The following is a 21316-nucleotide window of genomic DNA, read 5'->3' as shown; positions in this document are numbered from 1 at the left end:
GCATTGTCATAGCAAGCACAAAGAAGATGTTTCATCCTTAAATATCTGAGTATCTAGAGACTTCAAACACAAAGAAGAATCAACATCCAAAGAACCATAAAATCCAAGCTTAATTAAGTTAACACGACGATTCACTGGAGATGTTAATTTGCCAGTGTCAGGTCTCTGCAAGTTTTAGCCTTCTTCTCTGCACTATGAGCCGCCATATATATTGGACCCTTAGACATAAATAATCCCATTGCTTTCCCTCCTTTTCACAGATGCCTTGTCTGAGCGAGGGAAGGAGAACGAGGAGGAAAAAAACCCACACGTTTAAGTAAATTACCTTTTGGATCAGCCTCCTCTCCTCACCCAGCTGAAGTTTTCTTGAGGTCAGATTAGCACTCAGAAAGGAGAGCAGGCGCCGGCAGGCCCCTTGGCAGGCAGTGCTGTGACAGACACGGGGCAGACCCAGGGGAGGCAGCCATGTGCTCAGCCCCGCAACCCCCGAAAGGGCATCCCGGGAGGAAGTTCTCACTTTGCACCGACTCGGGGAAATAGCCGCTGGAAGCGATAGCTGCTGGACTCCTCCGAGTTTTCTCCAGGGCCATATGTTTTCCCCTACCATTAGCGAGGCATTTCATAGGAGCCAAACCGCCCTGCCCGCTCCGCCGCGAGCCCGCTCGCGGGCTGGGGGCCGGAGCCGCCGCCCCAGGGGCCGGGGGCGAAGCCGGCTCGGCCGGCGGGGCACCACCCGCGGCACCCACCCCACGGGGCTGCGCTCCGTCCCCGCCGGGAGCCGCCCGCCTGCCGACCCCCGGCGGCGTGGCTGGGCTGGGCAGGGCAGGGCGGCTCCTGCTGCAGCACCCGGCGGGGCGAGCCCCCTGCCCGCCCCCGGGGCGGCGAGGCGCCCCAGCCCCGCTGCAGCCCCTTCGCCAGACGCCCGCCGGGGCTGGTAGCGAGGGGTCCCGCCCGCCCCCGCTGCCCGGGGCCGCCCCCTGCCAGCAGGGGAGCCGCGGGACGGAGCTGCGTTCAGCCCCGAGCCGGCGCCGCGCCTCGCCCTTACCGTCTTGGCCAGCGCGGCGCGGGAGCCCCCGGAGAGGAGCGAGGCGAAGCCGCGGAGAACAGCGAGGAGCCGGGGCCGAGAAAACCACCGCCGCCGCCGCCGCGAGGAGAAGGCGGAGCGGGCGGAGGATCAGCGGCGGAGGGGAGGAGACGGGGGCGGGGGAGGGCCCGGGCTTCTGGCAGCCGCCCTCCCTGCGCAGAGCCGGCGCTTCCTCCCGACGCGCTGCCCAGCCGGGCCGGTGGGGCGGGGAGCTCCGGGTGGCGCTGGGCTCGCCGCTTCCCCGGCCCGCGCCGCACAAAGGGGACCCGCCGCTGCCGCCTTTGTTCGGCCCAGCGGCGCCGGGAGGGGAGGCCGGCGGGTGGCACGCTGGGCGCTTCTCCCACACGGAGATTGTTCCTCCGGCGCTGGCAGGCGCGGAGCAACTTCACCGGAGTTAATTTGGGTCTGTGATGAAAACTGCTCCACCTGTGCCAAATGCTGCTCGGCATTCAGCACTGAAGTCAGCCTACGCGCGGTGCTTCAGCTGCCTGTTTATGCCTCAGGAGCTGACTGGTGACTCCTGTTAAATTAAGGGTGGGTTTTTTATTGCTCGGGGTGGATGGTATCGCAAAGATGCGTTTGTTAGCATTCTATGTTTGGCAGCCACCAAGAAGTATTGAAAAACGAATTTCAGATATACCTTTGCCCCATTACCTGTGGTAGGTCACAGATCTTCTTTCAAACGTAGCTACTCATTTGCCTATTGATCTGGAACATGTCCGGTTAAGGTACCTTTTCCAAAGCTTTTTTTTTGTCATAGTACTTTAGTGCTGATCATATAAATCTCCTCCAAGCTTACCGGTTTAAGTCATTCAGTTCAGGTACCTGAGGTCAATGCATGCAATCCTGTCATGCCAGTTAAAACAGTAGAAGGGGAAGAATTTTCCCTGATTCACATCTAACTTAGAAGAGACTGATAGAAATGCCCTTGTATGAGGTCTTCTCTGAAGGATAATTAGACTTCAGTCGTTTGCATAGAGGTGGAAGGAGCAGTCACTGTATATACACAAGCGATCTTTTAAGGCAGCAACAAAACTAGACTACCCAAGGGTTGTTTAAACCAGATATAAACCCTAAGCAGGCTCCTTTAAAAGGTCTTTTCACGTAATGTTCATTAAGCCATAGCTGTTAAAAGACCCCACCTGGGAGCTCTCACTGTGCAGAGCTCTGCTTCCCAGACAGAGGGGCAGAGCAGCACAGGGCCTTAGATACTAATCCAGCTCCTCAAGTTTAGTACTACACCGTGTTGCATTCCAAAGAAGCAGGTGATTTATCAGTTTCCCTAGCTATTACCTAGAAATTTTCTGCATAGTCCATGAGGTATGTGAGGAAGGAGGGGGACCTGTGGCATGTAAGCTCTTCCACATCATCCACAAGGAGCTTCTGCTTCCTGCATGTCCTAGCATAGCTGCATCAGAAAAAGGGAATGAAAAGTATGTGAGTTTGCACCTTTACTCCTGTAGTGGTACTGTAGAGGGGGAAAAACTTTTTTGTTTTATCTTAAAATTAAAAAATTATGTGCTTGAGGGTAAAAAGCCTGAAAATGTAAAACAGCGTAGTAAGCATGAAGAAGCCTGCCTAAGACATCAAGCAGCCTTAAATAAAACCAGTGTGCTAGAGGTGTAAGATACATCCTACATCCTAGGTGCTATCGAGATCTGCTTGCTGTGTTAGGCACTAGGGCCAGAAGCCAACCATCAGCCCTGCAGTGTGTGCTGAATGGATCCTCTGCCACACAATGGCATAGTCATTTGGCACATGTTCAATCCACAGGCACCCCACCTCTTGTGGCCAACTTCTACAGGATGTGCATTCTGCCCTTCATTCTTTAGGCTGGATATACGTAGTAAGGGGAGGACTAGGTAAATGCAACTGTAATGTGAAATTAGATGACCTGTTCTGGCCAGAAAATTTCCCAATTCCTAGTTCTCATCAATATTTAACTTCAGATCGATATAGAGACGTTTCTAAAGCCTAGGTGCATGTATAGCAGTTGTGCCCTTTCTGACAAACCAAGAACTATGGAGTTGTTTCTTACACTACTACCTGGTAAGTTTTTCACACCCAGGCATCAGATGATGGATAGCTTTATTAAATTATGCCACGCTGTGCAGCTGCTGCCTCTGGGAAGAAGTATGAAATAATACAATTAATGCCTCACATTGTAATATAGCTACTAAAATATGATCTTTATTCTTACTGTCAAGATTAGCAACAGAAGCCTCAGACAGATGACCAACCCAATGAAGCAGTGGTGAGAGGTCCTCCCACTGCAAGGCAAGCTGCAGCCTTGAGATCATCATGAACACCCATGGGCTTCATCACATGCCAGATCCCTTTAATGAAACCAGCACCTTGGCCCTAAGATGACATTTAAGGGTACATTAAATGGTTATCCTTGTACACAGATCTTTGCATTTGGAAACATTATAACCCCTGATTTATAAATCATATCCAAGAAAACAAACTAATTTTATAAACATGCATATACCTGATTAAACTTGCTCAATAAGGCCACTCAGTAGGAGTAAAAATCGTGCATAAGAAATTGTGTCGTCTGGAACTAAGTCAAGAACCCGTGGAAACACACATAAAATTATCACATTCCAGACTGATTTCTTCTTTGTGCTTTCCAAATAACAGATTATTAAAAAATGCATTAATCCTGTCAGTCCATTAAAATATTTCACAACTTTCAAAAGGTTTTGAGATAAAAAAATTTAAAACCCCACCTATTGATCATAACTCTCTTCCTAAATCCATATTCTTATAAGACCAAGAATAAAGCATTTGTTGCTCTAATCAATAGCTTTACTCAGAAACAGCTGACACCACTTAAAATCGTGTTAATTAACACAGGTTCACAAGGTCCAGTTCTAATGCAGACAAGCTGTGTCCACCTTAAACAGAGCCTCGTTATTGTTCATGCTTCTTGAATCTGCCATTAATAGTAAGTCTCCATCTCACAGCTGCTGCTAAACCTAAGGCCTGCTTGCATTCAAAGAGGCTTTCAGTTGTAGTTTGTCATGGTATATGCTATTCACAAAGTCACCTGTAACCATGAGTAAGAATGACTGAGAACAAAGCTGCTCATTTTGCACTTGTTAGCTCTAAAATCCCTGCTGTGAAAAGTTTGGGGTTTTGATATGTCTTCCTTGTGTAGACTTCTGTGCAATGCTCAAATACATTCAAAAATGCAGACTGCTGCCTGAATTACTGCAGCATTCAGGCTGAATTAGCCACAGCAACTCAAGTACTGAGTGGCGTAGCCTTCCTACCTGCCCCTACCCCTGTAGGGTGTACTTACCCTTGTAAATATTGTCTCCAGTCTACTGACCAGGAGGTGTGAGCTGGGGTCAGCGACAAGCTTAGCAGACCAAGCTGTAACCTGCATCAGCTACACCCTCACCTGTAAGAGCTTTGGGGTTCAGTCTGGACCGGGCGTAGACGGGGACGGTGACGAGATCTCTATAAGCAGATCTTGGGACAAGCGGTTTATTGCAAAGGGCATGGGTATAGGGGCACTGCTCAGAGCTACAGCTGGCAGCTCTGAGCAGGCCCAAAAGAGCAAGAGAGTAAGCGGGTAAGAGAGAGAGAGAGAGAGTGTAAGAGCAAGGAGAGTGAGGAAGAAGTAGTAAGAATAAGAGCAAGAGTGGAAGTGGAAAAGTCTGAAGTCCTGGTTACAATACAATAAATCATCTTCTGTACTGAATATTCTAATTGTCACTAACCAATCTAATACAAGATACAAATCCTATAGCATTTACATACAGCCTATAAGAGTTCTTATATTACCATAGAGTGTTACATCTTAACTTCTAAAAACTACTCTTTGGACCCCTTCTGCTGAGCTAGTAGGGTCTGCTCTGACCCTTGGACCTGCCTGCAAGCAGAGGGTATTGTTCAATCAAGAGGGGATTACCTTCAGTCGGCCATACCATTGTTTTCCAGTTGTTCAGTAACTAAGACTTGGTATTTCAAAAGTGGCTTTCATTTCGATGTTGCCTGTAGTTTTCATATTCCCAAAATCTTTTGTCAGGCAATCATATTTATAAGGCTTTCCTGTTTCATCTTCCCCAACACTCACCAAATATTTTAGTGTATTTGGCCTTGTTTAAATCCATTAGTGAGGCATGTACATGATCTCTGATGGTCAGCCTGGTCTGCCTGCTCAGCCTACCCAGCCATCTCCTCAGCTGTGCCTGCCGAGGTGAGAGTGAGAAGGCCAGACAAAAGCACTACTTTAGCCATCACAGCTGGATCAGCCTGTGCCTGCACATTACTGAGCTGCATGTACACATTCAACAAAGCTCAGTGAGCAGTATTTCACAAAAAAACAGCTGAGTTTTCTATTCCCACCCTCATGTACATCCAGCTGTTCACAAAAACAAGGTGGTGCAGGACACTCTAGTCCTGTATGTGCTCTGAACAGTATTATGTAAGTTGGGGTTTTTTTCACTTTGATCATAAGCTTTGTAGAAAATGTGTGAGCAACATGTTACTGGAGGCTATAAATGGTGCAGGTATTTAGGAGTTCTGGGAAAAGTGTTTTCTCAGTATTGTTTGAAGCAGGAGGCTGATGACAAAGGAGAGGTGTTAGTCATGCTGATCCATTCTTCTGGTGCTCAATAACAGGGAGAAACAATCCAGAAACCTCCTCCTCAGCTTCTTGAAGGTCTCAGCAATACTTCGAATCATATAATGGTCTATGCTGGAAGAGACCCTTAAGGTCATCCAGTTCCAGCCCCGCTGCCATAAGCAGGGATAACTTCCAGTAGACAAGGTTGCTCAGAGCCCAATCCAACCTGGACTTGAAAATTTTCAGGGATAAGAACCTTTTCCAGTGCTTCACCACCCTCACAGTGGAGAATTTCTTCCTTATCTAATCTGAACCTACCCTCTTTCAGTTTAAAGCCATTACCCTTGTCCTGTCTTTAGGACTGGTTATTTTCCAGTTTTGGAAGGTTTGTGGAGGTAACGCCAGCCAAAACGAAGGCACTGAAAGATGTGAGGCAGTGACTATGTCACTTGACATCCTGCCTCAACCCATGCAAGCAGAGAAATACAGACACATCTGCTCCTGTTTCCTACATACACCTACTTAGAGAACACAGACCCATTAAAGCTGAGCCAGACAGATATCTTTTCTTTAATTAGTTTGTCCTTTTAAGTGTCCCAGGAAAATTGTTATAAGAAATACTATATGATTGCTCAAGAACAAATGAGATATGCTTTTAAACACCCTTTATTACTAACATTGCATAAGCATTCCAACAATCAAATCTAACAGTTTGTTATCATAGTTGCAATCCCTTTGGCTTAGTAGCAGCAAGATGAATAGCATGTCATATCTCTTATCAGCAAATAGCTGCCTGCCTTTGTAAACAAAACTGTCAAGACTGATTCTCCATACACATTTGCAAATTATACTCATTGGTTATGTGTCTTGCGGCATATTTAGTGTGCTGCCAAGGGAATGCTACCTTCACATCAGTTTTATATGTTACCAATATCATAATATTGCCAAGGAACAGGTAGGTACCTTGCCAACTATGGCTTGAATTCACCAATATGTCCTACAAATCCCCGATGGAAAACCTACTTATTATCTAGTTTAGAAACTTTCAATCCTAGCATGTAATGGGAAGTATATGTGATATTCAGCCTGCTCCATAGAGCCCTGTGTCCTCATCCCAGCACCAGCATTTTACTTACTCTCTGACCAGAAGGAATTCAATTCCTTGTCTCAGTTTAACTGTATGCAATATGATAATAATATCACTTAGTGGTGGAGGAGAGTAAATTAGTTGTAATGTGTACCCTGTGCTCTAAGGATATAGAACAAAATATAAACTTAGTACTATAAGTTCAACCGCCCCCCTTTGACATTTAATGTTTTTTGAATTTTATTTAATCTGTGTAATAAATGCAGAGGACAAAACTGATAGTCACTGACATTTTTTAAAGGGAGAATTCCCTTTTTGTGATTTTTATATGGAAAAAACTCTGACCATACCACATTAACAATAATATAAAATATATTAAAATACTGGTGCTAAAATTGCTGTAATGTTGCTTTCACTTACTCATTTTTCATATGAAAACCACTATCATGCTAGTTTTGACATTTTACGTTAATGATGTGTAATAAAGTAATGTCATTTCAACAGAGAATTTTAATTAGTTGCCAGTAACACAATATATTCTTGTATAATCACAAATTTTGTGTGTGAGGACAACTGCCTTGTTCTCATTACAGGAACTAAAACCACAGAGCATCACATTTCTCAGTATTGTACCAGAGGAATGTAGGAACACACTCATGACCACATTAGGGAATGGCACTAACAACAGAATCAGTAATAGATAGAAAATGTGATGACACTAAACTGTGGATCATAACTCATCCATGGAAAAAGCCCTCACCCTACTCCTGTGCTCACCTCAGCCTGCAGCGCTCTGGCTGTTGCACAGCTCTCAAACACTGGGGCAGGCATTTCTTCTCTTCAGCTAATCGAGCCAGCACGGGAAGTGATGCTATCAGAGAAGTCTGTATCAGAAGGGGAGATGAGAAAGTTCCAGCAGATCCTATAGCACACAGCAAACACTAGGGGAGAGTGACTACAGGAGTCATTTATTGCCTGTTGTATGGCTTTCTCCCCTAATTCTCAGGAGCTAGAAAATTTGAGAGGGGTCAAAATTGCCGAGTGTGACCGAGTATCATCCAAGCCAGCTGAGTTGCAGTGTGGATTTTTGAGTGTGAATAAATCCAAAAGCAGTGAGATCTGATTTCAGGGTGTCTCCATTATTTAAGAGTTGTGTGAGGTGCAGAACTAGCTCAGAATAGCATGAGGAAAATGGCAAAACAACTCATGAACTTCTCAAGAACTAAACATGGTTTGGATTGGTAAACCATTAATCCAGAAAGGGGTGTTTGTTTTTTCTTTCTGGAAGAAATCTTGATTTAGCCTTTTTAAAGATGTAATTACTTGTTGTTTTCCTCAGAAAAGAGGGTTAGCTTTACAAGGACCTTGAGAACAGTTAAGGAAGAAAAGAAGGAGTATTAAAAGATGATCATGAACTGATTTATATGTAGAAATTAATAACTTGTTGTAAAAACAACTATGATATATCAAAATTAAGATAAATTAATCATAATGTTTATTTCATGGTATCTATTGTATCTGTACAATTTTCTAAGTATGAAGACAGTCTGCTTGTACTGAAGTACTTTGCAGTTACAGTAACCCACTAACGTGAGAAGCAAAAATCTTAGTCAAAGTCTGAAATATAAGGTTAGCACATGAAACCTTGTATGCCTTTACAGTTATGTGCATGTTTTTTCTCCTCTTCAGTAAAGCACTCTGCTAGAAGGAACAGATGCCTCTTTCTGAAGGACTTCAACTGTGAGAATTGCTGCCCTGAACCAGTTCTTTCCTGTTTGGTTTTTTTTTTTTTCCAGTCTCCATTGAGAGGGGTCCAGAAGACTGGTGGTTTTAACTTGCATGAGAGGTTTCACTTCCCCTTTGGCTTAGGGCTGACAGCAACACTCTCTCCCTACCTCTGCCCCACAGCTGGTGTGGGATCCTACCAGGGCACAGGTTGAGTTGCATCAATGTCCCTCTGTGGTGTGGTGTCAGAGAGGGGTTATTTAAGGCAGTTCAACAGACTACGAAACTACCCCACTTTCCAAGCCTTGCTTTTTCTTTCTCACTTGGCTTCTCCTCCAGGAACAACTCAGCAAGCAGCATAACATGGCCTTATACATTGTCTAACCCCAAGTGTGCAATGCCACCCTGGCACTCACCCGCAGCAGTCCTCCAAAAGCGCTGCAGCTCCGTCCCAGACACTGCCACTCCCAAGCCCTGCTTTGAAGAATGCACCAAATACCCTGGCAAGGGCAGATTGGAAGAAAAAAAAGGAAAAAAAATCAATCCATGTTGCTGCATCCAAGCTGCTCAGAAGGGGCTTGCCACCCCCCAGAGTTACCAGCACTTTCTGTTAGGAGGCATGTGATCATACTTATATAGTGCATGTGGGTAGTGACTGTGTCCCTTTCTGTGCTGGCTGTTCCAAGAGCTTCTTTTGACAGCTCAAACATGAAAAGATTTGTTATTTTTTGAAATGTAGTGGTAGAGGTTTTATACTTTAGGCCAGAGTGTTAGTGGAGGCTCTTTGGCGATGTGTGCATTGGGAGTGACAAGCAGTGAATAACTGACATCAGGCATAAGTAATATTTGTAGTCTGACTTTGATATGTTATTCTTTAAAAAATCCAGTCTGTAAATACAGTCTACATTTGTTAGCTTGAAAGGAAGGAAAGGGGATGAGTGCAAATACAGAAGAGAGAAATGAATAACCATGACAAGGAGAAAAAGCAAGCAGAAATAAGCCGGTAAAGATAAAAAGGAGTGGGATTATTAAAAGAGAAAATATAGACATACAAATGGATCAAAACTAATATAAAATTGCTAAAAAGCAGGAGAAAAAACAAAGATGAAAGGAATCATAGTGTAACAGATCAGGAAAAAGAAGAAAGTGTTTATATATTCTAATCTGAATTCCTATACACAGCCAATAATGACTTCAGCACCTTATGAAATAAATGTGGTTTTGTAAAACAGGTATGTGATGAAGTCCCATTGATTGTGAGACATTGGTTTGCAAGTAAAAAGGATGCTGTAAAGTTATTTAAAATAGTACAGCAGGAGTTGGGAGGGTAATGGGTATGTGTAGTGTAGAAGCAATTTGGATGGTGATGAAGTCACACCATAAAACAAATATTATGATTAACCCCCATAAGAACAATGCAGTTTTTCGCTAGAAATTACTTATTCCAGGGAAGAAATTTGAATGAACTTGTGAGGATCTTTCAGAGACTCCAGGGAAGCCAATGACTGTATTTTCATTCAGACTTTTTGCTTTTCTTTGTTAACTATTTGTAGACTAGGAATGGCAATGAGACCAGTAATCTAGAAGATGATATGTACTTTTCCTGAGTTCTTTATTCACACACTGCCCATTATTTCCTTTGAGAGCAGGAGCAGCTATAATCTAGCAGGGAACAAATCTTTGAAGTCATTGAAGTATCTTCCAAAAGGAAATATTTTACATCAGAAAAACAGAAGAGAGAGGCATGAGGGGCTTCCAGAACAGGTCAGTGGCTGAAGTAGAGTATCAGTTCCCATGTGGTGGTCTCATTATCACTTCCAAACAGCACTTTTACATAGAAGAGTTGTCAGATGAAACTTCACATCAGTCAGCACACTTTTTCAACTTACTGAACATAACAACAGGAAAACTATGCAAATCAGCATGCTTAAATAGCATAAATCATGGAAGAGACACATTGTCTATCCACAAGAAAAAAAAACCAACAGAATTTTAATATTGTATTAAAGAAGTGGAGCATCAACTGCTTCCTTTGTGTACTTGGCTGCTTATAAGACTTAGTTGCTGCAGGAAAGCTATACATTAAACTTTTACAAAGGGATGGAGCCAAGACTGGGTATGGCAGGGTAGGGACTGCACTCAGCTCTGCTTGCAGAGCAGCCGCAGGTGCTAAACAGCCTCCACATGTTTGCCTTTCCACAGCTGGGAACGGAGATGCCACCTTTGAAAACATCCTTTGTGTGCTTCTGTTCCAGGAGCTGAATAAATATTTGTTATTTTCTCATTTCACACGGCCTCTGCAAAATTATATTATAAAGTGTGTAAATTGTTAGGAAATCTTGGCTAGAAGGCACTACAGACAGCTAGGCATGTAGTACCTCATTATTTCATAGATTAACTAAAAGTGTTATATCTTGCTTACTTGATTGCTGAGTGCAACAATGCAGATATTTATTTTACACCAAACAGATCTGTTGTAGCTGTTTGTGGAAATGGCAATGTCTTCTAAATTTATCTTTAAAAGGATGTATAGTTACAAAGTAACTATAAAAAAGGATGTAAGTAACCTAAAAAAGGATGTATAAAGTAACCTAAAAAAAAGGATGTATAGTTACAAAGTAACTATAAAAGAGGGGGGATTTTTTGTGAGAAAACAACACTCTGCAAATATATGGTGTAGCATTATAGTTATGTTACAGAATCTGAAAGTGTAATTTACAATAAAAACTTGTTCATAAAAATTTTATTTGTTTTTTAAATAAATTTATTTAAATGTTTTAAATTTTGCTTATTCTTTCTTTTCCAGAATTTCTGAAATTTATCTTAAGGTCATTCCCAGTTGTTCAAATGGCAGATGTTTTATTAAACATACAATGTACTGGGATGTATCCTACTTTACTCATCAGCCATTTTTCACTAGCAACTAGGAGATTTTATGTGAATGAAATGATGGGAACTATTGGTGCATGTGAAGAAAGATTGGATTCTTGTGTTTTATACCCCACTAAAAGAGCCCTAATACAATTCACAGCTGCAGGAAAAACCCCTGTGCAATATTTAATGGTATATTGTCACAAACTATATATGGAATTTTACTTACAATCATAATTCCTAATTTTGCAATGTTTAACACAGATAAAAAGCACAACCTGAGTTCAGAAACATAAAACATCCCTTTTCACGTGTGCCTCCAACTTAATTTGTCTTTATTTCATATTTTCAGTAATAGACTCCAAGTACGATTCAAGCATTTCCCTGATTTTTGACCAGGTGTATGTAATATTTATAATCTATTAAAAAACCTGTAGGGAACACTATTGACCTTTAGGGAAGTATTTATTTGCTGTTAATGCTGCAGATTTAAATTTAAGCATATATTCAAGGTGTACATTCAGCCTCAAATAGGTTCAGTTCTATGTTAAATGAAGTTTCTTCAGAGATAGGTAAAATTGTTAAGAAGGCTGCATATATCTGATTTCAAGGAGAAACATAAACAAATATTCTTGTCTACTAAAGTTTCCAACTTTCATTTATCGTCTGCCTCAGTATATTATGCTCTACCTTACTTGGTTTTGCAAAGCTGTTGTTAATATGATTTATTCATAAAAGAAAGTGACAAAACTATGTTGCTAATCCTCCTGACTCCATAATAAATCCTTGCTTGTTTTCTGTACTCTAATATCTACTTTCAATAATGCAGAAGCAAGTTTAGGTCCTTGGATAATAAAAGTCTCCATATAAAGCAAGTGCTCTTTGGCAAAAAAAAACCCCAAACAAAAAACAAAACAGGATTTCATATCTCTCTAAAATCCCTTGCACTTTGAAAACTTTTGGGGCTTTCATGTGTGAGCTTTGCAGGTGCCAAACTGTTTCCCTTCACACTCTGTGCATTGCTGTGCTGGGTCATTAAACCAGCCAGGGACAGCTTGGTTTTGTACCCACAGAATGAAGGACAGAGAGAGCAACACATGCTGTCCTTTGCCTTTTTGTTAGATTTGAGGTTGATTTGTGGCAACATATACTTCCTCTTGCTGAAAGAAATTTAGATATACTGAGCAGGAAAGGTTGTACAACTGTTGAATATATTGTGCTTAGTCCCCAGTGGAGTTTTGAGAAGCGTGAAACACATTATATTAGATGGATAATAAGTTAAGACTTCCTCTTTTTTAAACTTTTATTCTTTCTTTTTTTTGTTATTGTACTGTACATACGGAATGTGTTAAACTCAACATGTACCTTTGCTAAAAATACCCAATGTTCAAAATACAGTTTGAAGTTAGAAGCATTTACCTCTGAATCGCTGTCCTACATTATGCTACAAACTGCTACTCTTCGTAAGAAATCTTGTATTATAAACAACTATCTTCCTGGGCCTCAGGTGACTTTTAATGAAAGCATGTATTCCCTTTGTATATTCCCTCAAATTTCTTGCCAGGTGTTAATCTTGACATTTTGAAATATTTCATTTTTTAAAACTTCAAAGTATTTTGCAACATTGGCTGTATAAGAGTGCTTGCTAACTTTAAATACTCCATATTTCTAATATTAAGACTTTGTCATTACATGTACCACTAGTAGGAGTAATGGAAACTCTCTCCACCTGAATTAAGTTCTATCATAAGAAGGTGCTAAATCTCACTTGACCAAAATGGGCTACAGAGTACATTTTCCTGCACAATGAGTCCAGGTCTGTCTTGGCGTATCACCTGAGCTTCTCTTGAAGGAAGGAATAGAACAACCATCTCTAGGAACAGAGTGAATCAGATAGAAACAGACTCTGTGCTCAAGGGAGTCACGTTCTGTAATTACCAGCAACATTTCTAATGCTAAAAAGACTTTACAGGTGAAACTGTTGTCATTTTGCATTTTACCCAAGAAGTACCTGGGTGTTTCAATATGGGTGTAACAGTTTCTACCCCTTTAGTCAAGTCCTCTAGAAACACTGTAGATACCTTGATTTCCTCTTCTTTGTTTCCTCTCTCTTAAGAGTGTCCCCCTTAGGAGAGCCTGTAAGGAGCTTCCCACATTCCCCCAGCTGCAGAGCACATCTGCACTGGCTGAACCTGTGTCCTCAAGCACCTGCTTGCTCCAGTCCTTTGCAGTCCATGGTGTGGCTGAACAAAGTGACACTACAAAGCCAGCTGCTGGCCCCACCATAGACCTTATTGCTATGGCAGCCCAAAACAGAGAAAAATAATGAAAGGGGAAAAAGAGTTTTCAGCCACCATTCCTCTGTGGAGCTATTGGGAAGGTTACACCTGTGGTTAAGGCGAGAGAAACCACCAAAACAATACATTTTTCCTTCTGAAAAATCACAATTGTACCATGGCATAAAAATCAGAGAATGAGAGAAGTGCTCCACTGTGTATCTTTTCTCCATACAGTATTCGTTGTCTTTCAAAGCTTGAAGAAATATTTTTTTTCAGGAACTGCCATGTGAACCCAAGTCTCACCAACTTCTTGGTGCTTAAGCTACTTTTGAAAAGGAGGCTATGTAGCAGATCTTTAAGTTGGGGATTAAAAAAATTATTATTAGGAGGTATTCATCTGAGTAACATAGCAACTTCTGAAAACTTTACCATGAAACAAAGAATTCATATTTATGGAATTAGTTCAGTTCTCTTAACATACAATAGTTCTCCTGGGATATCATAAGAAATATGAATGCCATGAGTTTGTATACAACAGAAACTGCACTTATTGTAGAACTAAATAAATTCTTCATATATGTGTTTACTTCCAACGTAATATGCGGTATAGCTGGTTGTAAGTAAACAAAAGTGATGCATGTGTGTGCAGTGATTCATATCCACAGCTGAAATATTTCATGTTTCTTTTAATCTGCAGGAAAATATTTGCAAACAGGAATTATTTTTTCTCATCTATGGAATGAATGTATTGTATACTGATAATCATTAGCCATTCATTGTTAAATAATGTAAAAAAAAAACCAAACAAGAAAAAAATCAACATATCATAATGAAACCATACTTGCATGTTTTATTTGAGGCTTTTATTTCAATAGACTGGCCCTGGGAGTTAATGAATATACTTTCTTCTTATCTGAAACATTAATCTGATACTTGTTTTAGAAGTATTTGGGGGGAAATTACTCCATTATAATAAAGCTGTTGCTAGGAGGCCTGGAGAAACCTAAACCAATTTGGCTTGGAGAAAAAGATAATCAGTGTCTTAGTGCTTTCTTTCTAACGTGCCCCTCGTGCTTTTACCCGAGAGCAGGAAATCAGTGAGTGGAGCATAAATCTCCATTCTGATTGTTTACAGAGCATAATGAGGGCCTCAAGCAAAGAAATGCATCATTTGCTTTGTACCTGCAGCTGAACTGCAATGCGTCCCATTTAATACCCGCCAAATACCATGCTGGACATGGAACAAAAAGCCATCATTTTGGATGAACGTGTTGTTACTCTGCAAGGGTATAATTATTTGGAGGAAAGTTTAAAAAAGTCCATCCCAGAAAACGTTTCTGGTCCTTTCAGATTTTATATCAGTGGCCTCAAATTTCAGTTCTATCATTTTCATTTCTCTCATTTTCTTCCTCGTTAACATCTGATCCTGACATAATTTGCTGCCTTTATTTGTCTTGTCTGCCCCTTTTCCCAAATCCTGTTTCTTTTACTTTTTCTTCAATGCGTATCTCATTCTGGGAGGAATACTGAGATTTTGACAGCGTTCCTCTCCCTCCCTACTCCATGAAAAATATACTTCCTATGCTTTCAGCTGTGTTCATTCAATGGCTGCATTTTCCAAGATGAAGCCTCTCTGGGGGCTTCAGTGGCTCTCTGGCCATCTCCAGATTCCCACCCTGTTTTGCTCACCATGCCTTGCCTGCAGCATGGCTTATTCTCTTTCTCATCTCAGTGCCTCTGATCCTCAAATCCAAAACCTCTTTTTTCTCTCTGAGCATGTTGTGTCTATATCTGTTTCTCTACTACTCTCTGTTGGATGTCCCATTGTTTCTCAAGGTCAAGCAGCTCTAAAATGGAACTTCTCTTACTTTTTCCTAAAGTGCCTTCCTTCCCCCATTCCTCTATCACCAGTTTTCTCTGACATGTTGAAGCTCAGTATTAGGTTCGATCTTTCTCACTTCATTCTTCTTACATTAAGACTTTCACTAGTTCTTTTTGCTTATGCTGGATTATTCAAAATAACAACCCCTTTTTAGTGGGTATGTGATAAAAAATAACCAGCACCGATCCTCTCATAATTAGTATTAACCACTTCCTATTACCCTTTTTTTTTAACCTTTGCAATTTATGCCATCTCAAATAAACTTTACCCAGCCTAAGGCTCACTCACCACAGTCCCCATACATCTTGCTCCCCTTCTTTTTAAGATTCTTTGCAGCTTCTATGTGACAATGTCTCATCTGACAATACCTCATTCCCTCTACTGTCCTCATCTCTCTCTAGATAATGCTTAAGATTTCCCTTCATCTCTCTTTTTCATGGTAGTCTTACCTCTCCAAGCAAGTTTAGTTTTCCTTCCTTTCTTGTTGTATTCCTTTTCTGGGTTCCTCAATCCTCTAAACATATAAAAATTATTTTATATTAGAATCAACTATTAAGAACAAAAAAACCCCCAAACAACCCCAAAACTGGTCAGAGCATACTTTTCATTTCTGATATTTACAAGTCAAAAGGAGGGCAAGAAAGACATTTGTTGCCTTTCAAAGCAAGAAGAAAATACATTGCTGTTTGTCTGTCATTATACAAGGTACCACAAAGGATTTCTGTAAGAGGTATTACCTATGCTAAATTTCCTGCAGTCAAACCCCATCAGTGAGACTTTAATTTTTCTGTTGCAACAGTAATTTTCTTAAAGACTTGATCCAACAAGGTACTTAAACACTTGCTTGTGTTCAGACTTGTGAGTGACCTCACTGTAGATACCGGAATTGCACACCTCATATACTTGCAATTAAGCACACAAACAATTGTTCTCCTCAAATTGTGCTTTAAGCTAGCTTAGTGGTTATTGCATTCATTTTGCTTTCAGGGCATAAAAGAAATAATTTAAAGAAACATATCTTGCAAGATCCTGAATTTAAGCAGATTTTTCAGGTTTTAAAATATTTTTAGCTGAGGCATTAACTTTATTCTACAGACTGAGACATTAGTCTTCTGACTTTTATGAAAGTTCATAGATAAAATAAAGAGTATGTTAAAAAAATGTGAAATCTTATACTAAAACCCAGGGATGAAAATTCTTGCAATTTCTTCTCTACCTCACATGAAAAATGCTTTACCATAATGACACATTTTAAAAGTGTATTCCTTGTAATGACTACTGACTTCCTCAGAAATAAAGATATAGATAAATGGATATTGAAATGTAGAAACATATGCCATAGAGCCTTTATTGATGAAAAAAAGGCTTGGTGTTCTTTCACAGAAACTACTCCAAGTTATTATAGCATTAACAGTGGTTCAAACACTTCAAAGTTTAATTGCATTGTGTCGGTGCCAAACCAAAAGGTACAACTGCACACAGAAGAGAAAAAAAGACATAATATATGTTTGGTACTAAAAAATGGATATATCCTTAAAATACCAGCCATCATAGGAGGGGTGCTTGGAATACTGAGTAGCATTTATATAACACATAATAAATTTTAAGCTTACAAAGGAAAGAAACTTTTTCTTTATAGTTGAAAGCAGCTCCTTTTCACTCTTTTAACCATTTGCAAGTCAGAATTTCCCATAATAGTGAATAAACCTTCAAAATTTTGCTGTGATGATAAATTCTTACCCCTTCCTCAGGAAAGGAAAGTTTCATGAGTAGATCACGCAATGAGTGTTCAACAAACTCACAGAGAAGCTGTGAATGCGGCTGAAAGAGCTTGGCTCAGTCTCTTGGATTTGAACCATTTTTTCCTCCCAGAAGTTAACCTTTTTTGGATATCTTCCTCCAACAAATGCCGCCCTTTCTGATCTTCACTACTCCTTCCACATATCCTTTTCCAGAAATTACTGCATTAAAGCATCAGAATCTCCCACTGCTTCAAAATATATATCACACTGAGACAATAGCTCTCAAGGTCACTTCCCAGAATCTTTTCTATTGATTAGCATTAAAAACTATTAGGTGTCTGGCTGGGTGAGTGCCTATTAGGCTACTGCTAGCAGCTCCTGAGGTTTTAGTCTGTTTATGGACGAGCACATGCATAAATTTGGATTTTTTCTTCCAGGTATCCTATTGTTACATTTAAATATTACATAAGGTATGGGCTGGGAGCAAACCAAGGGATTTTCTCACATGGTGCACTGTTGAAGAAGAGCACAAAAAGATGAGCTCTGCATGCCCTGAGTGTCCTGGATGGGAGTCAGCACAGCTCTGTGCAGCAGAGAGTCCCTTTCATCTGTGAGATCAGAGGTTCAGCCTCTGTGCCAATCAGACCACCGCAGCTTTTAGCTGGGAACTTTGGATTTGCGTTCCCATTGTTAAATATCTTCATCTGTGCTTGCTGCCAGCTCAGAAGCAGCTTTGGGCATTGGGAGGATGAGTGTTAAGGAAAGGTGTTGACTTCTCACACGTGTGGGGAGAATTGGTTGGCGTGTGTCTTCTGCCCGGTGCAGGGGAAAGCACTGAGGACAGTGAGATGAGCCTCCTGTGAGCAGGCTCCCTGGCCAAATGCCATCTGCCTAGAGATGTTCTTCCTCCAAAACAGTTATGAAACTATTTTCCCTCTTGCTGTGGCGATGGGAAATGTGCTGCTTGGGATTTCTCAGTTTTTGCCAGACACTTCTGTGGTGTCACTGTATTCAGGCTTTGGGTAGTTCATATTTCTAAAGAAGAGCTGTGTATGATTCCAAAGTTCTTCTCTGTTCCTATCACACAGGGGGGGAAAATGCTGTGGAGTTAGTTTTTCAATGCAAGGGTTAAAAGCTGCTGACTCTGTTTTCTGAGCTGGGGCCCCAGTTCCATCTATACCCATGCAAGTGACACTCATACTCACAAAACTCACTTAATTGAGGACTGAGTCATTCCCTCCTACATTCAAACCCATGCTTCCAACAGCTGGTACACAGTGTCTTTTGCAGCTTTTAGAGTTTTGGGAGGGGTTTGCTGGAATTTTCTTGTATATACTATATATTTCTTGTTAAATCATGGTCACAGTCTTCCCTAATCCTGACATTCCCAGTTTCTGCTGGCAGCCATCAGTAGCTGTTCTTCCTGTTGTCAGTTCTGCTACTGTTGCTCTTATAAAGATGCTTCTGGGAGTTTCGAGAGGTTTGATTCCATTAGGCAAAGACACCAGCATCAGCCTGGTTCCCATGGCTACCAGCTCCTCAGTCTCTACTCAATACAGACTTTTCAGCCACTCTCATCCAAAAAAAAAAAAAAAAGTAAAATAAAAATCCATCGCTTATCTCAGGACACTGCAAGTTGAATTGCAGCTTCCTCCTGTTATTCACACTGGCAGCAAGAAACCCTAAACTTAAAGAAACACGTGACTGTAAAGGCTCACTGTGACTGTTCCATTCAAGGCTACTGCTGCCACAAATACATCATAGAATCCTATACATAAATCTGTCAGGATCCATCATATAATAACTCCTAGGATTTTTTTCTCTCATGGTTTTCAACTAGAGGATTGAGTGGATAATTCATTTTTCTGGTTTCCTTGAAAAAGTTTGGTCAAATTTTTGGTATTCTCAAATCAAAGAGTAAAATGAACTGTTTGAACCGAAATGAGAACATTTTGTTCCCTGTTTCCATACTGAAGAACAGGTGAGCCAGAATGAAAACATTTCATTTTCAATGAGGGCAATTTTAACAAATGTAAGTAGTAGAAAACACAGATATAGTTCTGAGAACCATTCACAGAGTAAAGTGAGAAATTTAATTTCTGTTCTCTCTTTTTCAGGCAAACCAAAGTCCACTTCCCTGACTGAACAAGAGTTTTTTGCCTTATTTCAATAAGTCCTTAAGGACTTTGCACAAAACCTAACTTAGGTTTAACTGTTTTCTTCCTGCATCATATCATATTCTCTAGTGAGGTAGTTAAAGCAGTCTCCTGAAGTGCCCTTATACTGGGAGAAAATATCAAATTCAGGCTTTTCAGATGCTGAAGGTGTCCCAGCCCATTAGCTGGTCAGTGTGGATTCCTTTACTTCTCATTTCTAAATCTAGTCATACACATGGGTAAAATTCACTGAAGTCTACAACTGGATTTAGGATGAAGAAGCTTGGACTGCTATAATTCAATAAACTGTTTTTAAAACTCTCTAGTCTTCTAGAGTTTTACCAAAGCTGCATGTAGAATTTCAGAGGAGATCCAATTAATATCTTACAGTCATTCATTAGCATGTCATAAAACATCTGATGGCCCCAAATACTTGATTTGGGTATAATTTAAACAAGAACAAATCTAGAATGTCTGCAGGTTTCATGCTGATTTACCACTACAATGTATACTTTGCCCAAACTGCACAGAACTCTAGAAAACAGAAAATCCTCTGGTAGCACAGTATCAGTGACAGCTGGTCGAAATGCTTGAAACTGTCATTTTGCAAAAAATATTTGCCTTCTTTTGAACTATGAATTAAAACAGTAGCACTGTATATAAAATAGCATGCATTGATTTTTTTTTTCTCAGAACTTTTGAAAAATACTGTCTGAACCAAGGAAAAGCAGCCAGATTTAGAAACAAAAAATTGATTAGCTAACAGAAAATACATTTAAATCCAATTATACAAGCAGACCTTTCTAAAGACATGGTTGCTTTTGGGACAAATATGAGGTGAAATTTTAGTGTGTAGGATTCCTGCACAATTTTCAGTTTGTTCTTTGTCAGGAGCCTGGATTAAATCAACCCTCAAAGTATTTCTCCTACAATGGTACAGCTCTGCTCCACCAAGTGTCTGCCGTCATGGTAATTTAGCTCACTGATCCCTCTGAGGGATAGTTCTCCTAGTGACAGGAATGGTAGGGCTGTCTAGTGTCTGGGTTCCCCCACAAACTTCCCCTTGGCTCTCTGAAAGAGCCGCATGGTGGCATGTAAGGAATGTATACATTTGACTGGGATTTAGGGATAACAAAGGACCAAGCTGGAAGAGTTTCTTCATCACAAGTTTCCTGCTATGTGAGGATCAACTTTTCACCATGTGTGCGACAAGGCTGATGTTTTTGGAAGGCTTCAAATCTCCTGCATATGTGTGGTACAAGTGGTCTCTGTGCACATTAAATACACAGTCGGGGTCACTGTGGGCCGTCTGTGCACCACTCATAGGGAATCTGACACTTTCTATCATCATTAAGCATAATATTCATGCAATACTCAGCACAGGCTTAGTAATGGTCAGAGCAACTAAAACAAATGTAATCAACCCACAATCATTCACTCTCCTTCCATGCTGGGATCCTCTCAGAAATCTCTTCTTCCCAAAGCTGTGAGTAAAAGCAGGATTCATTTGACCATTTGACAAATTCATCTGACCAGAGATATGCACTTCTGGGCAATTCAACCCCTCCCCAGCAGCACCTTAAAATAGGTCAGATGAAACTGCTGCTTAAGACTGCCTATTTCTCTTTTTTGACAGAGAGCCTAAAATGAAAACGTAAGCAATGAACACCCACCTGCCAAAAGCCATTACAGCTGGGTGAGAAGCATTGCACTCAGTCTCTTTCAAAAAGCTTTTAGATAAATCTAGGGGGGTTTTGTGCCTTTTCAGGGCTGCCTGCCGTTGCATCTGTCCTGCCTTCAGTCTGCTTGCCTCTTGCAGGAGGACCTACAGGCAAGCCCGAGGCCAACAGCAGGAGCTAACTCCACTTCCAGTTTTCCTACACATCCACCGGCTGGCTCGGGGACTTCTGT

General features: G+C 41.0%; 1 protein-coding gene across 2 annotated transcripts in view; it reads right to left on the bottom strand.

Annotated features, from left to right (window-relative positions):
• Positions 1-1189, bottom strand: part of FAM110B (family with sequence similarity 110 member B) — a 120900-nt gene extending 119711 nt beyond the window's left edge. Inside the window, exon 1 of one of the 2 annotated variants that reach the window (XM_039549003.1) lies at positions 1046-1189. The gene's annotated coding sequence lies outside the window, so the exon portion shown is untranslated. Of the gene's footprint in view, positions 1-325; positions 597-1045 lie in introns of those variants that run through there. The other variant, XM_019286837.3, reaches the window with a different exon arrangement.
• Between the last annotated feature and the right edge of the window lie 20127 nt (positions 1190-21316).

This window comes from Corvus cornix, chromosome 2, assembly GCF_000738735.6.
Source record: "Corvus cornix cornix isolate S_Up_H32 chromosome 2, ASM73873v5, whole genome shotgun sequence".
Taxonomy (NCBI): Eukaryota; Metazoa; Chordata; class Aves; order Passeriformes; family Corvidae; genus Corvus; species Corvus cornix.
Note: the sequence above shows the minus strand (reverse complement) of the source record. Positions and strands in the feature narration are given on the sequence as shown.